This window comes from Heliangelus exortis, chromosome 3, assembly GCF_036169615.1.
Source record: "Heliangelus exortis chromosome 3, bHelExo1.hap1, whole genome shotgun sequence".
Taxonomy (NCBI): Eukaryota; Metazoa; Chordata; class Aves; order Apodiformes; family Trochilidae; genus Heliangelus; species Heliangelus exortis.
In genome coordinates this window covers 34,185,441-34,205,352 of record NC_092424.1, presented here as the reverse complement: position 1 = coordinate 34,205,352, position 19,912 = coordinate 34,185,441, and positions in this window count along the sequence as shown.

The following is a 19,912-nucleotide window of genomic DNA, read 5'->3' as shown; positions in this document are numbered from 1 at the left end:
AGCTGAGCACAGTAGAGGGGCAGGGCAAGGAATGGCACAAACATCCCCGGAAGCTCAGGGTATCAACAGGCCCCAGTATACTGGGGCCCTGGCTCAACAAAGCTCCCCTGTGCCTGAGGTCATTGCACAGCAGAGAGCAGCTCTGGCTCTGTAATCTAAGAGGCATCCCAGGGAACAAAAGCCCTTAGGAGACCTGCTGTGTGCCATGCATCAACCCATAGGGCTGCAAAACTACCCAAACAGAGCTTGACAAAGAGAGAAGCAGCAGCAGTCTGAGGGAAGTGATCATCCTCCTGTACTCTGCTGTGGCTGCACCTTGAATATTGTGTTCAGTTTTGGGCCCCTCATTACTTGAAGGACACTTAGGTGCTGGAGCCAATCCAAAGGACAATGAAGCTGGTGAAGGGTTTAGAGCACAAGTCTTATGAGGAGTGGCTGAGGGAACCAGGGTTGTTTAGCTTGGAAAAAGGAGTCTGAGGGGAGACCTTCTTGCTCTTTAGAACTACCTACAACGTGTTGTAGCAGTGTGGGTGTTGGTCTGTTGTCCCAAGTAGCAGGCAATAGGACAAGAGGAAATGGCCTCAAGTTGTGCTAGGGGAGGTTTAAATTGGAGATTAAGAAAAATGTCTTCACTAAGAGGCCCTGGAACAGGCTACCCAGGGAAGTTGTTGAGTCACCATCCTTGGAGGTATGTAAAAGATGTGTAGATGTGGTGTTTAGGGACATGATTTAGTGGTGGACTTGGCAGTGTGTTAGGTTAACAGTTGGACTTGATGATCATCAACTTTTCCAAACAAAGTTCTATGATACTAGGGTGAAACTACAAGACACCTATGGACACAGGAGGAGAAACACAGAAGTCTAAAAGAGAAGGGCAAAATGTGGAGAAGTATCAAGATAAGTATTTGGAAGGAGTCAGATGGAGATAAGAAAGCTGGCAAGTCCAGTGCAGAGGTGGATGGTTGCTTTGGAGGAGGACCTGACATGCCTAGATGAAAAGCCTGTAGGCCATGCAGTGGCTTCACAACCTGACTCCACTCTGGATGGCAGTCAGTCTGCCCCTGCTCTCCTATCAGCTAGGAGGACACTGAATTGAGATAAATGAAGAACATTTGCATGAGAAAAGCAATATTAGTTAAAATGTCTTATCATACATTAAGTTAATTAGTAAGTGAATTGCTTTGCTCAAAATTGCTTTAATACTGCACAAAATATGCAGCTGTGTTTAATGAGCTGCTAAAATGCTCTCTGGGAAAACTTTAATAATCAGTATTCTCACAGAGAAAAATTGCTGCAGGGGAAAATGCATCTGTTCACACCTACAGTGTTATGAGTGACACCTCAGCCTATCTCTCTCTGGAGAAGGCTGTGGGGAGATCTTATAGCAGCCTTCCAGTACCTGAAGAGGACCTATAAGAAAGTTGGGGAAGGACTTTTTACAAGGGCCTGTAGTGATAGAACAAGGGGCATTGGCTTTAAACTGGAAGAGGGTAGATTTAGGCTAGATATATAGAAGAAATACTTCAGTGTGAGAGTGGTGAGACCTGGGCACAGGTTGCCCAGGGAGGTTGTGGATGCCTCATCCCTGGACGTGTTCAAGGCCAGGCTGGGTGGGGCTTTGAGGAACCTGGTGTAGTGGGAGACATCCCTGCCTGTGGCAGGATTGGAACTAGATGATTTTTAAGGTCCCTTACAACGCAAACCAGTCTATGGTTCCGTGATTCTATAACTGTTATCATTAGGGCACATCCTCATTAATTCCATTAATATGAAATGTTGAAATATTTATGCTTCTCACTAATTTTCTGCCCTCTAGGTGTTGAAAAATAGCTCAGAAATTTAGAATGATCTGATTATTTTGTGCAAGATGCAGTCTGTGTATAAACGAGTTAAAGTTGTAATCAGAAAGGCACACAATTAGTATCCCATTTAGCACCGAGCAAAGACATCTTGGAATAACTAGGCCTTGAAGACACAATTAATCAAAATGTTTTGAGGGTATTTCATGTACATCACTAATTTGTCAAGAAGGCTCAAGCTCTATATGCATAATTGGACCCAAGTAATGCAGGATGTTATAAAAAGAACTAAAATCAAGGCAAGATTTACTGCTGAAGCAGACTTGGGAGGCTAGAGCTATAGACCTTGTGATACTGTGTCCTTTTGGTGAACTTAGCTCATTACAATATCATTATAATACTAAAAATTACACCTCCAGATTAAAAAGACCCCCACTTAGGTAAAGACTCCTCTTCTAAGCATGCATGATAGTAGAAATAATGATGTAACCATCTTATAGCTATATGTAAATTGCTAACCAGTCATTGTACAGAGGAGGGATTTGGAAGCTTACTAATTTTACAGCTTCATGTATTGTGGAAAATCTCATTTGCTGTTCTTGATTTGTGGGAAATCACTGGGCACCCAGCTTTACTCAAACATGATATAAATAACAATATCTCCTTCCTAAATGTAGTCTCTATGTCAGCATTTCAGAAGCTAAGACGAAAAAGTAATGAGGGTAGACTGCAAGTCAAGCTGGGGACAGAGAAAGCATTTCCAGGACAGGTTAAATAAAATCAACCCCTGCTTCTTTTTGCTTTTTTCATAGTGCATGTTTCCTAGGTTCAGACCTGGAAAACAACTCACACTGTTCCTGTGATTCACTCTAGCAAGGCTACACCTCTTCCATAATGGATGCCCCAGCTCAGACACAGCCCTCCAGCCCACAGCTCACCTATAACAAAATCCCATTGACTGTCCACATGCAAGAAGGACAACTGCCTGTGGTGCATCCCAAAATGAGGGCAGATGATGCCACCTCCATGATGGCTCAGTTGCCTCTTGTTTGGCCTGTGACTGACTGTGTCTCAGGACACTTCTGTAGCTCACCAGACCAAGGTCAGGCTTGCACATAACTCCTACAACCTTTCACTTACCTGTACTGAGCTGCATCTCAAGTTTGTCAAGAATAAGCTCCTGGCATGTCTGCTCTTACAGTTTGAGGAAAAAGAATTGGGTACAAATGAAAGTTATGAACCTGAAAAGTCTACATATTTCAGAATAAAAGACAGACTGGTTTTTCAGAAGCCCTACCATAAGCCAGCATCCATCAGGCTGGGTGTTAAGCCAGTCTATTAGACACAACAGATATTTGCAGTGTAGAAGGTTGTAGCAGCTTTTTGGGTTGTATGACCTGGTACATATGCTGATCATCTCATCCTGAATTCAATGTTATTTCCTAACCAAGCTGCACCTTCTATGTGGTTTCAGAAAATGGGAAAATGAGCAGTGTAGAGGTTGGCTGTTAGCCTCAAAGTGCCCCCAAGAGAGATTATTGCTGCTTCCTTCAAAGCAGCAGCTGCTGACCACAGGCAGCCCATGTCTGGAGTGCCATGGTCCCTTCTAGGACATGCTCTTCTGCTATGGCAATAACAGATCCACTCTTATTACATGTGCTCTTGCTCCCCAAGTGCTTCCCATTGGCTTCTTACGTTTTATGCTTTCACATTGAGGCACTTGAGACAGGTCACCAGTGCTGATTTAACAGGGAGAGTGCAAGAGCCACCTCTCATCATGCTGTCCACTATCAGCTCATCCCTTTCCAGATTCAGAGTGCCCCAAATGTTGCACTAGCAAACCTATGATGGAAACGCACTGGAAGAGGCTTCCCTAGAAGTGTTCAAGACCAAGTTGGATGGGGCTTTGAGCAATCTGGTGTAGTGCGAGGTGCCCCTGTCCATGCAGAGGGGTTTAAACTAGAGCATCTTTAACAGGTCTTCCAACCTGAACCATTCTATGATGTTCATACACAGCTGGTCAGACAATCTATAGCTACTGAGGCATGGGGGTGGGTGACCTAAGTTTTGAAGATGGTCTCCAGTCTCCATCTTGTACCTCTCTAGTTGAGACAGTCTTGTTTCATGGGCCCGGTGGTCTGGTGGAGAGGGGAAACATACTGTCAGTATTTCTCTGAAAACTGATGCTCAAGTGACTTCTTGTATTGTGATGGGTTGAGAAAACCTGAAAGAGAGATCTGAGAACACCTTTAGAAGTATTTGTTTATTTTTGCTTAGAAGAAACCTACTCACTTGGGAAGATAAGTTTCAGGCATGTTTTCAACTTCTGTAAAGAAAGCCAAATACTTTGAATCTGTCAATGTAATGACTGCCATGCATTACAAATACTGTAGGAAACACATTCTGCTGAGCACATGATCAGGCTGATGGATACTCAGTCTGCCTGCTATTTGTTGCCTCATTTAGAATAAAGAACCAGTGCTATGAATTGTGGATACATTATTCTGTTTTGTGCTCAGGAAAATTACTATTACCTGATTTTCCGAATACTTGAGAAGGACCAAGTGCAAACATTCTTGCCTGCATCATTTATTGTGGAAAGAAACCTTTAGCTGCAGCAAGAGCTGCATACTAAATATGCAGTTACACTTATGGCCTGTCATCTGCCACTAATGCCTAGGGGAAACAGATTTTATTACAAAATTATGCTGAAAAAGTAATAAATCACATATATGCCAGTGAAATCCTGTCTTGGCTTGCTCAGCAATAGTGGCCAGGCCTATTAGATCAATTTCTTGATAAACATTGTTGTGATGAGGTAGTTCTGGTTTATGGCTCCCTGTTCAGGCTTCTGTAGCTCATCTGTGAGTAAATGGCATGAATGCCGATGCCTGCAACCTAACACCTTGCTTCCCTAGAATACTCTTTCTCTGACCTTCAAGAGCCCTGGCCCCAAAATTACAACCTGCTCAGCACCAGCTGTCCTCAAAAAGCACAGAGTATAGAGCAAGTTCAGCAGTTTCCATCCAGGCCAAAATTGTTCCCACCTTGCCTTTTATATCATCCATGCTGGGCATTAAAATTGCACAATGAGTCTCCATAAAGAGTATAAACATATTTTGGAAATATACACAGGGACATAAAATCCCACTTCATACTCTGCACGTTTTTGTTCACTGTTTTAAAGGCCACTCACAAGTTATTTTACTGGCTAAGTTACTGGATGGGGAATGGCTTGTGGATGGAGCAAAAATCTTCCTGGATATTTTTCTCCAGAGCAAGCAAATCTCCTCTGAACCTCTTTGATCTTCAGTAACAAGACCTCCCGGGGGACTTACAGCTCTTCCTGGCTACTGCCAGGCTAAAGAGAACAGTATTTTTCTCTCCCTTTTTTCTCTTATTGAAGCATTTTGCCTTCTGGGTACAGCTTCTCTTTTTAACAACCGGATTTTACTTGCCATTAAAAAAAAAAAAAAAAAAGGGGGGGGGGAGAGATACTCTGCATGAAAAAGCAAACCAGGAAAAAACTGAGACCAGCTATGTGTTTGTCAGAGCAGAACTAACCTGGAAGGATATTAAAGATGAGCAGGAGGCAGGGTGGCTATGCACCCCACAGTGAACTGTGAGCCAGCAGGTATATGCACAGCACAGGGCTCCTCGGTGCACAACAAACACCTTGACTGAAGTCACAACACTTGGGATGCCAAACAATCAATCAGATGGGCCTCAAGCTTTTTCAGCTTCAAGCATTACACCAAGTATGTCAGCAGGCTCACAACAAAGGTAGTCCTCTCTGCAAACCTGATTTTGCTGTTACACATCAGAAAAATTCTTATCTCTGCACAAGCAGCAGGTGAACTTGTGCATGTGGCACCAGAACAGTTCACATCTGTGTCTCCACAGCCTGCTCCCTTGCTGCTTCTCCCCGCCCAGCAACACAGACTACTGGCTGTAAAGAAGAGGCCTTCTCTTGGCAGAAATGAGCCAGGCAATGTTGAGGTCCTCTTCTTCAAGATCACTCAGGCTGGTATTTAACCTTGTCTGATCAGACACTGGACATTGTTTTCCAAGAGTTTGTTTTGTACATGTGGAAGTGGATATTTAAGGCACTGCAAACTCATAGTATCATAAAATGGCTTGGCTTGGAAGGGACCTTAAAGATCATCAAGATGTAAGCCCCCTGCATGGGCAGGGACACCTCCCACTGGACCAGGTTGCACAAGCCTGGTCCTGAAAACTTTTAAGGAGGGGGCATCAACAACCTCCCTAGGCAACCTATCCCAGTATCTTCAAACTCTCATGGTGAAGAAATTTTTATTAACCTAAATCTACCCTCTTTCAGTTTAAAACATTACCCCTTGTCCTGCCACTATCCTCTCTGGACCCTCTACAATGAGTCTGTATCTTCCCTGTGCTGGGGGCTTCAAAGCTCTACTCAGTGTTCCGGGTGAGGTCTCACAGGAGCAGAGTAGAGGGGCAGAGTCACCTCCTTCTCACTGCTGGCCATCCTTCTTTTGATGCAGCCCAGGATGCAGTTGGCCTTCTGGGCTGTGAGCACACAGTGGCTGCTCATGTTGAGCTTCTCATCCACTACCATCCCCAAGTTCTTTTCCTCAGGGCTGCTCTCTATCCGTTCTCCCCCAGACTGTATTTGTGCCTGGGGTTGCGCTGACCCAGACGCAGGACCTTGCACTTGGCCATGCTGAACTTCATTAAGTTGGCATGGGCCCACCTCTGCAGCCTGTCAAGGTCCCTCTGGATGGCATCCCTTCCCTCTAAGGTGTCAACCACACCACACAACTTGATATCATCAGCAAACTTGCTGAGGATACCCTCTATCTGTGTCTCCAGCAAAGATATTAAACAGCAGTGGTCCCAGTCCTGACCACCAAGGAACAGCACTCATCACTTGCCTCCACTTGGACATGGAGATGCATGGAGACAAGATGAGGACTCAGGATCTGTAATTGACAATCCTCTGTCACCACAAGGAATCCTGGACAGACACATGTAGGTGCTTGCGAGTGTTGAAGAGTCAGTGAGCAACTGAGACATGTCTTGCCTAAAATGAGCTTTGTCTTCCCCTTGTACACAGACTCAGTCTAAGTTTTGCCACAGATCAGTGTTTCCTTCACCATCATGACCCATTAACCCCTGAGGAGTTCTTTCAACAGCATGAGTTGACCAAAGTGCCAGCTCTCACATTTGGGATAATTAGTTTGGCATCTTCCCTGGGAGAGGGGTGCAGCCAAGCCACAGGTCACCACAGAGTTGGGAACTGCCAGCCACAGAGGCTGCCAAGAATCAGGCCCACCTAATCCAGTGCTGGCATCAGTCTTCTTGTGAGTCAGAGATTGGATTGGAGACTTCCAAGGGCCATTCTAAGTAGCACTTCTAGGAGTCTAAGATGAATATACAGGTGCTCAAAACTGTCCCTCAGGTGTTCTTTGGAGGGTATAATTTACTTTAATATATGATAGCTACTCCACTACCTTTCCTAAAGGCACAGCTACTGTACTACCTTTCCTAAAGACACGCTGGACTTTTGCTTCTTTCTGCTATTCTCACTTGTGTAGCTACCCAAATGATTATAGGAGGTGACCTACAGCTTTTCTGGTTACCAGCTGCATGTGTTGATTGTGAGTCCAAATTTTGTGTTGGCACCTCTTGCTTTGCGAGGACCTGCCTCCTCACCACTGCCTGGTGTTTCTGCCAAGACACATCCTATGGGGCATCATGCACACAGGAGACCAAAAGTACCATAGGATGCATTGTTCAAGCAGAACCCATGCACCCTGAGAGTGAGACCAGCAACCTCCATAGCCTGTGAAACACTGAACACCACTGAATAATTGTTTTTTTCTGTGACCAGATTTATGGTTTGAGATTTTTCCAAAGAACAAAATACTTCCTATGGAAAGGATAGCACTGGCATTGGCTAGAACTGGCCTGACTAGAAAGGAGGCAGAACACCAGCTGCCTGGTGTGCACCCAGTACCTACGGGATGTGATGCTGGTCAGTATGTTGCAGGAACTGAATGAACTGGGACAGATGAAAACCTAGACAGTGTTCTGCATGGTTCAGTCACTCCCATTACCATTGAAAAGTAGGATGCACAAACCTGTGCTTTCAACTAGCCACAGAAATGCCTGTGATCAAAGGCTTCTCCTTTAATCAGCCTAAAGCAGAGTGGAATAAACACAGTTGCAATTTAAAAGAATCTGTACACTTGTGTTGGTTTTTTTACTGGTTGCTCACTTTTGACTGAAGAGATTTTGTCAGAAGACAGTGCTGATTTCCAAGACCCACCTGCATTGTGGAGGGAACAGCTGGAAAGGGATGGCAGTCTCAGCATCAGCATTTTTTGAAAGCCTGAGGTCGAAATTTATTCTGCTTTTTGCATAAGCAAATTATGTTTGTTTACCAAGAATGTTGGTATCATTTTGTTCTTCCAAGTCAGAGCAGCACACTAGGAGGCAGAGCTGAGCAGCAGAAAAATGCTGGAAGGGAACTTGCAAAAAGTATGTTTATTCTCAGCTTCAGGGCAAAACTTATGATTGACCCAGCTCCATCCTCTGTAAAGCATCTGTGCTCAGAAAGTCAGGAGCTGGAAATATACATGAGATACTCTCTGAAAACAATAATTTCAAAGTGGACAGCTGTCCAATATATATATATATATCTATATATGTGCACTTATATATACCTACCTATATACACAGATACAGATATTTATATATAAATATGTATATGTCAGTATTTGTATACATGTATGTGTATGTATACATATAGCATGTACACAGAAATAAACTGATTCTGTGGAAGACCAGAATCTCAGCTTCTGCTGTTCTCCTTTCTCCTCCTTCTCCTTCTCCTTCAATGAAATGGAGTGAAAAGGCTTGGAACTGTGAAATGAATGCTCATTTCTAGCTCAGGATCAGGAGGCAGAGGCAGAAGAAATTTCTGTCCCTGCAAATATTTAAATATCCCAGCTCTCAGGGCCAAGGCTCAGAAGTTTTGAATGCAGAGGGCTGGTACATTGCCCTGCCTCTAAAAGCAATTCTCAGGCTGTCTTTCCAGTGGATTTCTTCAGCATTGTCTCAACTTGACACCGAGCTGCTTACTGTATTAAAGCTTCCCAGATGAGGGGAAGATAAATAGTGAGATGTACTTCAGCCTCCACAACCTCTGAAATGCACTTTCTGCCCAGTGTAAGAGAAGCTTTTGGTAGGCTTGTTCAAAGAAAATGTAGGCTCACATTAGTGCTGAAAGGAAGGTCAGAGTGCTTTGCTCGTGGTGTGCTCAAAAACATTTACACAGGAGGAGAATCTGCAAAATGCCTATGTGAGGGATCTTCTTTCTCCTCAACCTCTGAAAAGTTCTCTCCACAGATGGACCCAGATCTGCCACAACTGTTTCACCTCATAACTCCACAAGAGCTGATTGGAGATGAGTGCTTAAAATCTAGGCTTAGGTCCTTAAAAAGCCTTTGAATGATTTACCCATCTTTTAATCAAGACCAAAACCCTCTGAAAGACATAGGAATAATGAAAGCAAAATGCAAAACTTCATCCAGTCACTCAAATCAAAGTTAGTAACAGTGTTTGAAGTAAGAGGGCAATGCCAGATTAATATATCCAGCTGTCAATCATTGCACATAAAAGCATATCTGGCAAAAAAATCCAACCAAAAGCCAACCAAAACCACACAGTGGAAAGAGCAATTCCCTAGTCCTGGAATTTACAAGCCAATGTGTTTTGGTTAGAGACATTTCAATGGCAGCAAAGAAGCCAGTACAGGAATATAAGAATCACACACATCAAAAGCTCTTATTCCAGAGCAAGTTAGGACTATGGCACTGGGCTATATACCAGGACCCAATCAGGTAGTAACAGTAATGAATGTCCTAGCTAGAGCTAACTGGGATGGCTTAGAGCAGGCAATAACCCCTGAAAACAGGCCTTTCTGTTAAATCAGAAAAACCTGTTAAAACCTGTGGTTTTTTTGACAAAAAAACCCCATACAGTGATAATTTTTTTCACCTAACTTTGGAATATTTTCTCTCATCTGCTACTATTTTCTGCTTTTTGTTTTTAATATTCTGACATTGTGGTAAAAAGCATGGATTCAATGTTATGGGAAAATGTCATGGCTGAATCTACCCATTTTATTGGGAAATAGATTTTTCACAATGCATATTGGAACAAGGACCAGAGTGGCTGTGGGATTGCCATCATTGCAGGTGTTCAAACCTCAGCTAAAAATGGCCTTGAGCAACCTCATGTAATTGGACCCACTCAGAGCAGGGAGTTGAACACGAGCTTTTCAGAGCCAACCTACATTGCTCTGTATTCTGTGATGGAAGGGGTGGGAAGAGGCTCACTATGGCATAGGGGAATGAAGGCTATGAAAGCTTTTCTTTCCATTTCACTCTTCTCCACAGAAAAGCATGAAGTCTAAAACATTAAACTTCAAAACAATGAAAATATTCTATGGCACTGTCTCATGTGGCAAAAGTGGTGGTGGGGTCATTTGGTCTTCCTTTTAATATAATTTTTTTCTTTTCAATTTAACATCAAACAGCTCCAGTTTGAAGTGAGACCTGAAGATTTGTCTCCCCTCAGCCTGACCTACTCTTGCAGTGGTGTGACAATGCAGTCCAGGCTGAAACTTCCAACAGCACCTGTTGAAAGGCACAGAACAGGGACTGACAACAGCATCAGCTTCCCTGCCCTTGCCTTTCCCAGTTGCTTTCTCCATGCATCCAAGCAGGATTCTTTGCTGTTGCAGGAGGATGGCCACATGTCCCCATTCTTTCATGTTAGAGGCAACCTCCTTTTAAGTAAATATTTATAGTGCACCCCACATGGCATCAGCTGGTAGGCATTGCTCTGGATCTCAGTTCTTTTGCCCAGTCCAAAGAGCTATTTGTGACCTTGTGTGCCCTTAATACCATCCATTCATTTCAGAATTAGTAACCCTCTGATAGACTCTGCTTCCTCTTTAGTAATTTTTGAGTGGAAAAGCTGCTGCTTCTCACAGTTCAATAATCTCCTCAGTGTAGCTAACATGATATACATAAATTCATATATAACATAAACATTATTATATTACTGCAGTTGTGTCATCTAGTATGTAGACTACATACACACATGCACACTACATAACACAAAGCATCCAACATCAATGTGCAAGCCACCTGGCTTCAAACCAGCAAATCCTGTGATGAACAGCAACTACTCAGTGAGCTGACAATATCTCTGTATTACTGCCTTGAGCAAGCAAAATCGAGCTGGGTCCATTCCTCTTGTCCATAGGTGAGGCTGGGTCCATGGTGGCTGTGAAACCCCATCAGTGTCACCAGAAGGAATAGTGGTGCAGCAAGCAAAGCCAGCCAGGAATCCACTCAACATGGTTGCACCATGTGTGAGCACAGGACTGGAGAGAGAAGCTAACAGTGTCACATCGTTGGGATCAATTTTCCATTTTTCCACGTGATTCAATCTATTGCCCTTGACAACCCCTTCTCTGCTAAGCCCCAGTTCTGGTCACTCAGGAGCCCACAAGCTCCTGGGGCTTGGTGCAGAAGATGGAAGCATCCACCTGCACTGCACTGCCCCTCCATCAGCTTCCACAGAGCTGCCAGACCTTCTTTCCCCTCATGGGCACCCACCCTCTGGTGAGCCCTGCATGAAAGGTGCCTGAAAAAAACATGATACAGCTCCTTGCTCTGGTCCTTTGCAGACAGCCTCCTTGAAGGCACTTATCTCAGCAGGCTCTAGTCCAGAATTAGTCCTCTCTCTCTCTTATTAATGCCAGGTATGTATCATGTATTCTATAGTGCAAATACTGCTTATGCTTTTCTGCTACATCAAAGAAAATTAAACAGCACATAAACCTTTGTGATTTGAATGCCACAAATAATGTTACACAGACACTTCCAAGTTCTCAGATTATTTCATCCAGGTGGCTTAGAGGGAATTCACATTAACTATACATTATAGTTTATAATTAACTAATATATTACAGTTTAATATTAAGCAATAAAAAAAAAATCAAATTTCGTTCATGAGAGAGACATTAGCACTGCAGTAAAAAGCAGCTTATGACATTGCAATCAACTACTCTTATGAGGAGGAGGAAGAGTAGAATAAAGCTCATGTGGGCAACACTAAATCTGTTACCTGCTAAATCCTGAGTCCTTGATTTATGCAGTGGCAATCATTTTCCTTCGATCCAGAGTTTATCTCAGCAAAAATCCCTACAGATCTCATCACCTGTGGTTATTTCCCCCATGACATACTGGAAATGGCTGGAAAGCATGCCTTTCTGCACTATGAGTTAAAACTTCCATTTTAATAGCACCACTGTAGAAACCTGAGGGGCAGGTTGAGGCATCAGGTGTGGGCATCTGGCTCCATCCAGAGAATTACAGAATGCTGGATCTCAGATCCTTCAAGGGCACCAGTGAGGTTTTTGGGACACCCCCTAACACACCAGCCACTGTCTCACCTGCATAGAAGTCCTTCCTGCACCTGTCACTTGTTAAGGCTAAAAACCTGCTTTGTGCTGCAGATCTCTGCACTAATCTGCTTAGTTTTATTAAATAAATCTCCAGATTTAATAAGCAGAGATACTGAAGACTTCTGCAGATGTTAAAGCAAGAGTCCTGTATATTTTAATATGTGCTTGACACCAGGCCCTTCTGTAAGAATGGCTGTATCTGTTCTCTCAATTTGCTCATTTGCCTGACCCTAGTAGGCTTGTACTCAATTAAAATGAAGCAGAGCCATCAGGAGAGGATGCAGCCCACAGAATGGCTGCCATCACAGGGCATTTCATTGAAAGTCACCCAGTTTATATTCCCACGCCCTCCTACCTCCAAAGTATCACTAAACTTTCCAGAGGGAAAAGGCCATCTTGATGAGATGAAGGAAAAAAGCCTGATTCTCAACAATTGCCACTCAGCTTCTCCACCAGTCATGGAGCTTTTCTTTTTTCCCTCTTCATTGAGTTTCACCCTGCTCTGAAACTATTTCTGCCTCTGAAGGTGGATTTTGATACTTCCATTCTTTCTTTCTTTTCAATATATACCCAAACATAGCATACATGCTCCAGCCCATGTGCACAACCACAGGAGCTTCTTCTTGAGAGAAATTTGGCCCCCAAGAAAAGTGACAACAGTTCCACTGTCAGCCTGTCCAATGCTGGGACACTGTTGCATTCTTTACTTCTACACCATGGCAATAATTTATGTTTGACAATAGCACAGGATTCTTGCTGCCATCATCACAGAGTTCATGGTTGCAAAATACAGTTTGTGTTTTGCAAAAGCTGTGGGAGCTGCATCCTTCTTAGCTCACTGATTTTATTCCTAAATCCCACTAGAGCTTGGGGATGCACCAGTTGGTCCCAGCCACCCTGACCTCCTCCTTATTTTATCTCCACTTCTTATTTCTGCATAAGTTGCCTGTGTTGGGTATTTCTGATACTTGAGGAAACAAGCCAATATTTTTTGGAAACTTTCTTTTTCTAAGGTTGTTGGGTGCAGTTACATCACAGCCATGGTCTCAGCCATTACTTGAACAAGCACTGCACTGAAAGCACAAAATGATGGCCACTTATTAACAGCAGTTACAAATGGTGTGTTACAGAGCATTTCTCCTAAACTGCAATCTGAAGTAAATCTGATCCCTGCTGTTCAGAGGCTGTGCAACTAAAACATCACTGTAGGTTATTGTAAGGGTCACCATTGCAGCTGCTGTTTTAGAAAAAAGAAAAATGAGTCTAGAGGAATTATGCTTAGGGCCTCTATCTCAGCAGGTTCTCTCTTGGTTTTTCCTACAATGCTTTTTTCTTTCCTTGCTGAGGAAGTGACAGATGTTATTAAGTTTCTTTTGTGTGAGAGTTCAGGGAATAATCTCAGTGATTCAAGACTCTCAGTGGTTGCAAATGCGAATGTTTCCAATTTGTTTAAGATCAGTGTTTACCTTAAAATCACTAAAAACTTTCTGAATAAATGAGAGCTATAAATACTGGAAATTCTCAACATATATTTCAGTAGGAATACACAGTATTTGCCTCTGAGCATTTATGATAAACTTTACCTTCCAAAATGCTTCAAGAAATTATTTCTACTCAGCTGCCAAGACTTCATTCTCCCATTGTTTCTATGCAGTGCTGTGCAACTAATTAAATTTTCATTTCCCTGGCAGTTAAGAAAAAAAAAATGTTTCCATTACTATTTTTGTTTTTAATTGAAGTCTGTAAAAGTAAAAAATACACTTCACATTGGCCAGTGAAGTTTAGCTGGAGAAGAATGTAAGATTGCAGCAGAAGTCCAATACTGAAAAAGTCAAGATCAACGTTTTCTGAACTTCTGTGGTCGATCTGGTGAAATGGCATAGACCCTATAGGACATTTTGATGTCAGCTGAATCTGATTTTTTTGTTTTCCCATGCCTATCAACTGATTGCACTTTCTTCACCCTGCAGGTTGTGGACTGGTGCTTTGGCAACAGATCCCATCTCGTTCTGATCAGAATCCATATTCTCACGATGTCTTGTCCTCAAGAGATTTAGAATAATAGAACCATAGAATTGCTCGGGCTGGAAAAGACCTTCAAGATCATCGAGTCCAACCTCGTCCTAACCCTATTACCCTATTCTACCCTATTTTCTTTACTAACTGCATTAAGCAAAGACCTTGTAATTAAGGATACAATTAGGAAAGAAGACTGGTGTTGGTCTAGATTTGCCCTCTAGCTGCATCACATTTGAAAAATCCTTTTCAGTATTAATGCTTATGAACTTGATATTTCTCTACTTTGAGCAATTCTTAGTCCTACTCGAAATTCACACTTGAATACTACTTGTGTTGGCCTGGGGTGTTGCTTTGTTCCTCAGGCATAATGTGGACAATATGTCACAGGATTTTCATGGGTTTTGCCACATGCAGACACACACAGGCTGAATAGACATAGATTCCTACTAAAATCATCAGCAACAAGCCCTTTACAGTACAGTAGGGCTGGCAGGGTCTAGTTTTTACATCCCAAAAGGGTTTTATAACATGAAGTTAATTGTATCTGATGTTTCAGCTCTCTTCTGAAGAGCTCTTCTGGCTAACAGCTTCTTCTGAATAATTTGTTGCATGAATTCAACCTCTTTCCTAGCTGACTGCAATTCCTTCAGTGTATTCAGTGCTGCCTGAATGAATGGAAATACATTTTTCCCCAGATTGCACTGCTTGGCTGGGAGGTCAGTTAGAAAAAAATCCACTGCCAGTTCCCAGCTACTTCAGCAACTTTTATCTTTGTCTGGTAGGGAGGGTTAACCAGTCCTAGCTGGCCACACTTGCCCCAGCACAGTTTTAGTGTGTTGGAATGTTTTAATACTCCCTTCCCACTGGCTCCTATCCTACAAGGTAACCTGTAAGTAGTAACAATTGTCAGAATACACCCCATAACTGAGTTTGTTTGACAGGTTCCTGATAATAAATCAGGAGTTTTAATGTCTCGTTGGCCCAGCTCTGGGCACCACAATAATAAAGATTAAAAAAGCCATTCTTTGCACACTAGTGAACCCTCTGTCCCTGCTGCAAGCTGAGAGATGCACAGCTGGCTGTGCCTTTACTGTCAAAAGAAAGCTGAAACAAGGAGTCAGCATGCTGCAACCATCCCCTCCCCAACCTCCCCCAGAATCCCAAACACCCAGGTAGTTTTCCAGCGTAAGTGATTTGGGTGGTAGGACAATGCTGGGTTACAGCCAGACATTCACACCCAGAAGGACACTTCCCTGTTTTCTCAGGCAAAGGTGTCTGGGATTTCTGTAAGAACTCCCCATTTTCTACCTGCTTTCAGGGCAGTAGGAAGCAAAGGCAAGAAGCAGTAGTCTCAGTTGGTGGGGAGAACATTTTCTGACAGAGTATGTTCAGCTGGCTATACTAAGCTGTCATAATGCCCCCATGTTCAGCTGCATCCACACTCTCTTAAGATTGGCCTAAAATCATAACCTTATATTCCATGTCATCCAATTGGGCATCTAAGCATTACCTTAGGGTAGAAATGACCTGGAATTTAGTCTGAAGTTGGCTGCAAGCTGTGCTGGTTTGAGCCAGAACAAAAACAATTTTCTTTTCAGTAATTTTACTTTTTAGTTAAATCTCTTCTACGTGTCTGCACTTTCTGAAATTAACAGCCTGTTTTTCAGACAGTGTCTGCTTCTAGGAATGATAAATCTCGGTATTTATAGTTATTGTTGAGGTAATGGTATGCAGAAAGGCTCTTGCTTATACTTATTCCTATAGAAACCAAGATCACTGCTTGGTTTTGATAAACTTCTTATGCACCAGAAATGAAAGGGTGAGAAAGGGGTCACACCTGTGACCCTCCTGCAGAGAGCAGCAGACTGCACTGGTGACCCAAAACTGACCAAAAAAACATCCCATACACATAGTACTCAGTCTAAAGCTCAGGGGTCAAGGTCTCTGCTTCCATGGCCTGCATCCTGCATCCTTCTACCTATTCTTGCATTCCTGATCCAGGAGGGGGAGAGCAATATTGGTTCTATACATGTTTATGAATAATAATAATAATAATAATAATAGCAACAACAATAATAATAACAACAACAACAATAATAGCTATTATTATTATTATTAATGATAATAATAATAATAAGCTTTCTGTGTTTTATTATTATTGTTTTATTAAAGTTGTTTTAATTTCTTCCAATCACAAGTCTCTCTGCCTTTCTGGAAGGGGAAGAGTTTAATAGAGAGCATCTGTCCTCCAAATAGTGGCCAGCCCAGACTTAAGCCATGACACAAGTAAAAATTGCCAGAACTGCGAAGTCAAGCTGAGCAGATTGCAAACATAGGGTCTTGGATTTTTTAGATTGTGACAGCTAATACCCCAAATTTTTTAATAACAAGTCCTTTTTCCCTCTCCATGTGTTTACATTTAGGCAGTTGTTCTATCACCTGATGACCCCTCCCCATCCTTCCCTGATGGGGGGGAAGAAGAAAGGAGGAAAACTTCCCAGTTCCTGAGCAAACTTCCCAATTTATAGTCACAGTGACATTTCTGGAATGGAATACTTCTGTTGGCCAGCTTGGGTCAGTTGCCCTAGATTTCATTTCTCTTGGACCCAGCACCTGTCTGGCTAAAGACATTGATCACTGTGGAAACCCACACACCATGGCTGGCCACAAAGTAAAACAAAGTGTCTCATCAACTTCGTTCTCACAGCATCAGGTGCTGAAGCCTCCTAAAAAATTGCAGCTTCCCTGAACAGAAAATTGGTTCTATAATTCTATCCCAGTGAAACCAGGACACAGTGCACTTACTGCAGATCAGCTTTGGTTTATAGGTAAGAACTGGATAGTCCTCCTCTGCCCTAGGGTTTGTAATTCAGTCCTGGAACAGCTCATCAGATACAGGGATCTCCATTGCAGGCCTACAGGGAAGCTGGGGAGGGACTTTTTAAAAGGGTGCCTAGTGACAGGACAAGGGGTAATGGTGTTAAGTTGGGAAAGGGGAGATTTAGGTTAGACATTAGGATGAAAAATTCCTTAGTGTGAGGGTGGTGAGACACTGGCACTGGATGCCCAGGGAGCTTGTGGATGCCCCATTCTTGGAAATAATCAAGGCCAGGTTGGATGAGACTTTGAGCAACCTGGTGTAGTGGGAAGTCTCCCTGCTCATGCAGGGAGGTTGGAACTAGGTGATCTTGAAGGTTCCTTCCAACCCTGAAAACTCTATGATGCTATGATTCTATGATTTTCAGAATTTGCCTAGGCCTACTTCTGGTGACAGCAGGGGGTTGGACTGGAAGCTCTCAGGGCACCTTCCTTCCCACCAACATTGCTGAGAGACAATAATTAAACAGAAAAACACTTCCGCTTCTTAGTCCTGAAATTCCCACTCCTTCCCATATCCTGAAATTGTTGCTTTCAGGCATCAGCGCAAGGGGCAGCTCATTCCTGCCTCTGCCACAAGGAACACAGAACAGTGTTCCCTCTTTTGTTTCCATCCTGGCTTTGCCAGTGAGGAACAGGATGAACTCTTGGTGAACCATACAGTCATTACAGCTAACAGCAAGGAGAATGAGGTGATTACCTGGCCAAGACACAGCTGTACAAAATGCCCCTTATGCGTAAAACAAACCACTTCTTCTAGTTTGGCTTTCTTAGAGTCACAGGGCAGCCTGTACAGAGGGCAAGCTGGGGAACCCTGTGCATCACTTCCCGAATGGCATGGCTGAGGGCCTCGGGTGGCACTTCAACAGTCAGGTTCCACTCTTCTTACAGGTCCTGCTCCCCTTGGAGACCTCAGCCCTTCCCCCCCTTCCTGTGCATCTCATCCCTGTGAAAGTATCCCCATCACAAGCAACAGAATGTCTCTCAAGCATCTCAGTTCTTGTCTCTGCTCACTTGCTGTACAGCACTAGAGGAAGAGCTGAATTTATAGTTGAGGACTTCTCCTGTTCCAGCCACGGATCTTGGTATCAATAAGGCTCAGTGATTTTCCTTATTGTTCTACCTCTGTCTTAGAATCATTGAATCATACATTCCAGCTCTCTCAGAGTCTTACGAGAAATGGTCCATTCCCTTAATCATTTTTGTGACCCTTCACTGGACTTTCTCATTGAATCATAGAACGTCTGAAGTTGGAAGGGCCTCATAATGATCATCAGGCTCAACTCCCTACTCCTTGCAGGACTATCTCAAATTAAACCCTATGACTAGGAGCATAGTCCAGAAGCTCCTTGAACTTGACAGGCTTGGTGCCCTGACCATGAGGGCCTTCAGTGGTCGACCACCCTTTCAGTGAAGAACCATTTTCCAGTGTGTGATCTGAACTTCCCCTAATGCAGCTTCTTACCATTTCCACATGTCCTATCACACTTTTCACCAGAGAAAGGAGATCAACATTTCCCCCTTGGCTGCCTTCCTTGAGGAATTTGTAGGCTGTGATGAGGTTGATGCTCAGCCTCCTCCCAGCTGAACAAACCAAGTGACCTCAGCTGCTCCTCTTAAGTCTTGGTCTTGAGACCTTTCACCATCTTGGTTGCCCTCCTCTGGACATACTCCAACAGTCTGATGTCCTTCTTACACTGGGGCACCCAAAACTGCACAGTACTTGAGGTGGGGCCACAGTATAGTGCAGTGTACACTGTACAGTGGGACAAGGTACAGGTGCAGTGTAGAAGTAGGACCTCGCCCTCAACCAACTAGCTTGATGCACCCCAGGACACAGATGGCCCTTTTGGCTGTCAGGGGACAATGTTGACTCATATTCAGCTTCCCATTAGTTCAACCCCCCAGATCTCTTTCTATGAGGCTGCTCTCCTCATCCCTCAATTTGTACATATAAACAGGTTTACAAGGTCCCAGGTGCAGAATCTGTCCTTTCTTCTTGTGCAGTTTTATATGGCTGGAGATTGTGCAGCTCTCTAGTCTACTCAGATCTCTCTCTAAGTCCTCTCTATCCCTGAGGGAGTCTGCAGTTCCTCCTCATTTAGAATCATGGACAAACTTAGTTGATGTACATATGACTCCTGCATCCAGATCATTCATAAAAACCCTGAAGAGCACTGGTTCTAAAACTGAGCCCCGAGTAACCCCACTGTTGTCTGGCCACCAGCCTGATGTAACCCCCTTTACTATAACTCTTGGAGCCTGACTCTTCAGACAGTTGTTCTCCCAGCTTAACATGGACACGTGTGGCTGTGTGATGGACATTTTGTGGAGAAGGGTACTGTGAGAGACAGCATCAAAATCTTTGCTAAACACCAAAAAACCCATACATCTGCTGGCTTCTCTTGGTCAATTAAATGGGTGACCTTGTCATAAAAAGAAATTAGGTAGTGAAAATGGATTTGCCCCTTGTGAACCTGTGTTGACTATGACCAATGGCTGCAGCGTATCTCAGGTGTTTTCAACACCTCACAGAATAACCCTCTACATAATTTTCCCAGGCACTGATGTGAAACTGACAGGCCTGTAATTACCAGGGTATTCCACCTTACCCTTCTGGAATATTGGGAAAACATCTGCCAGCTTCTAAAAGATGAAACCGTGCTGATCCAAGCTGGCCTTCTGCCCTGCT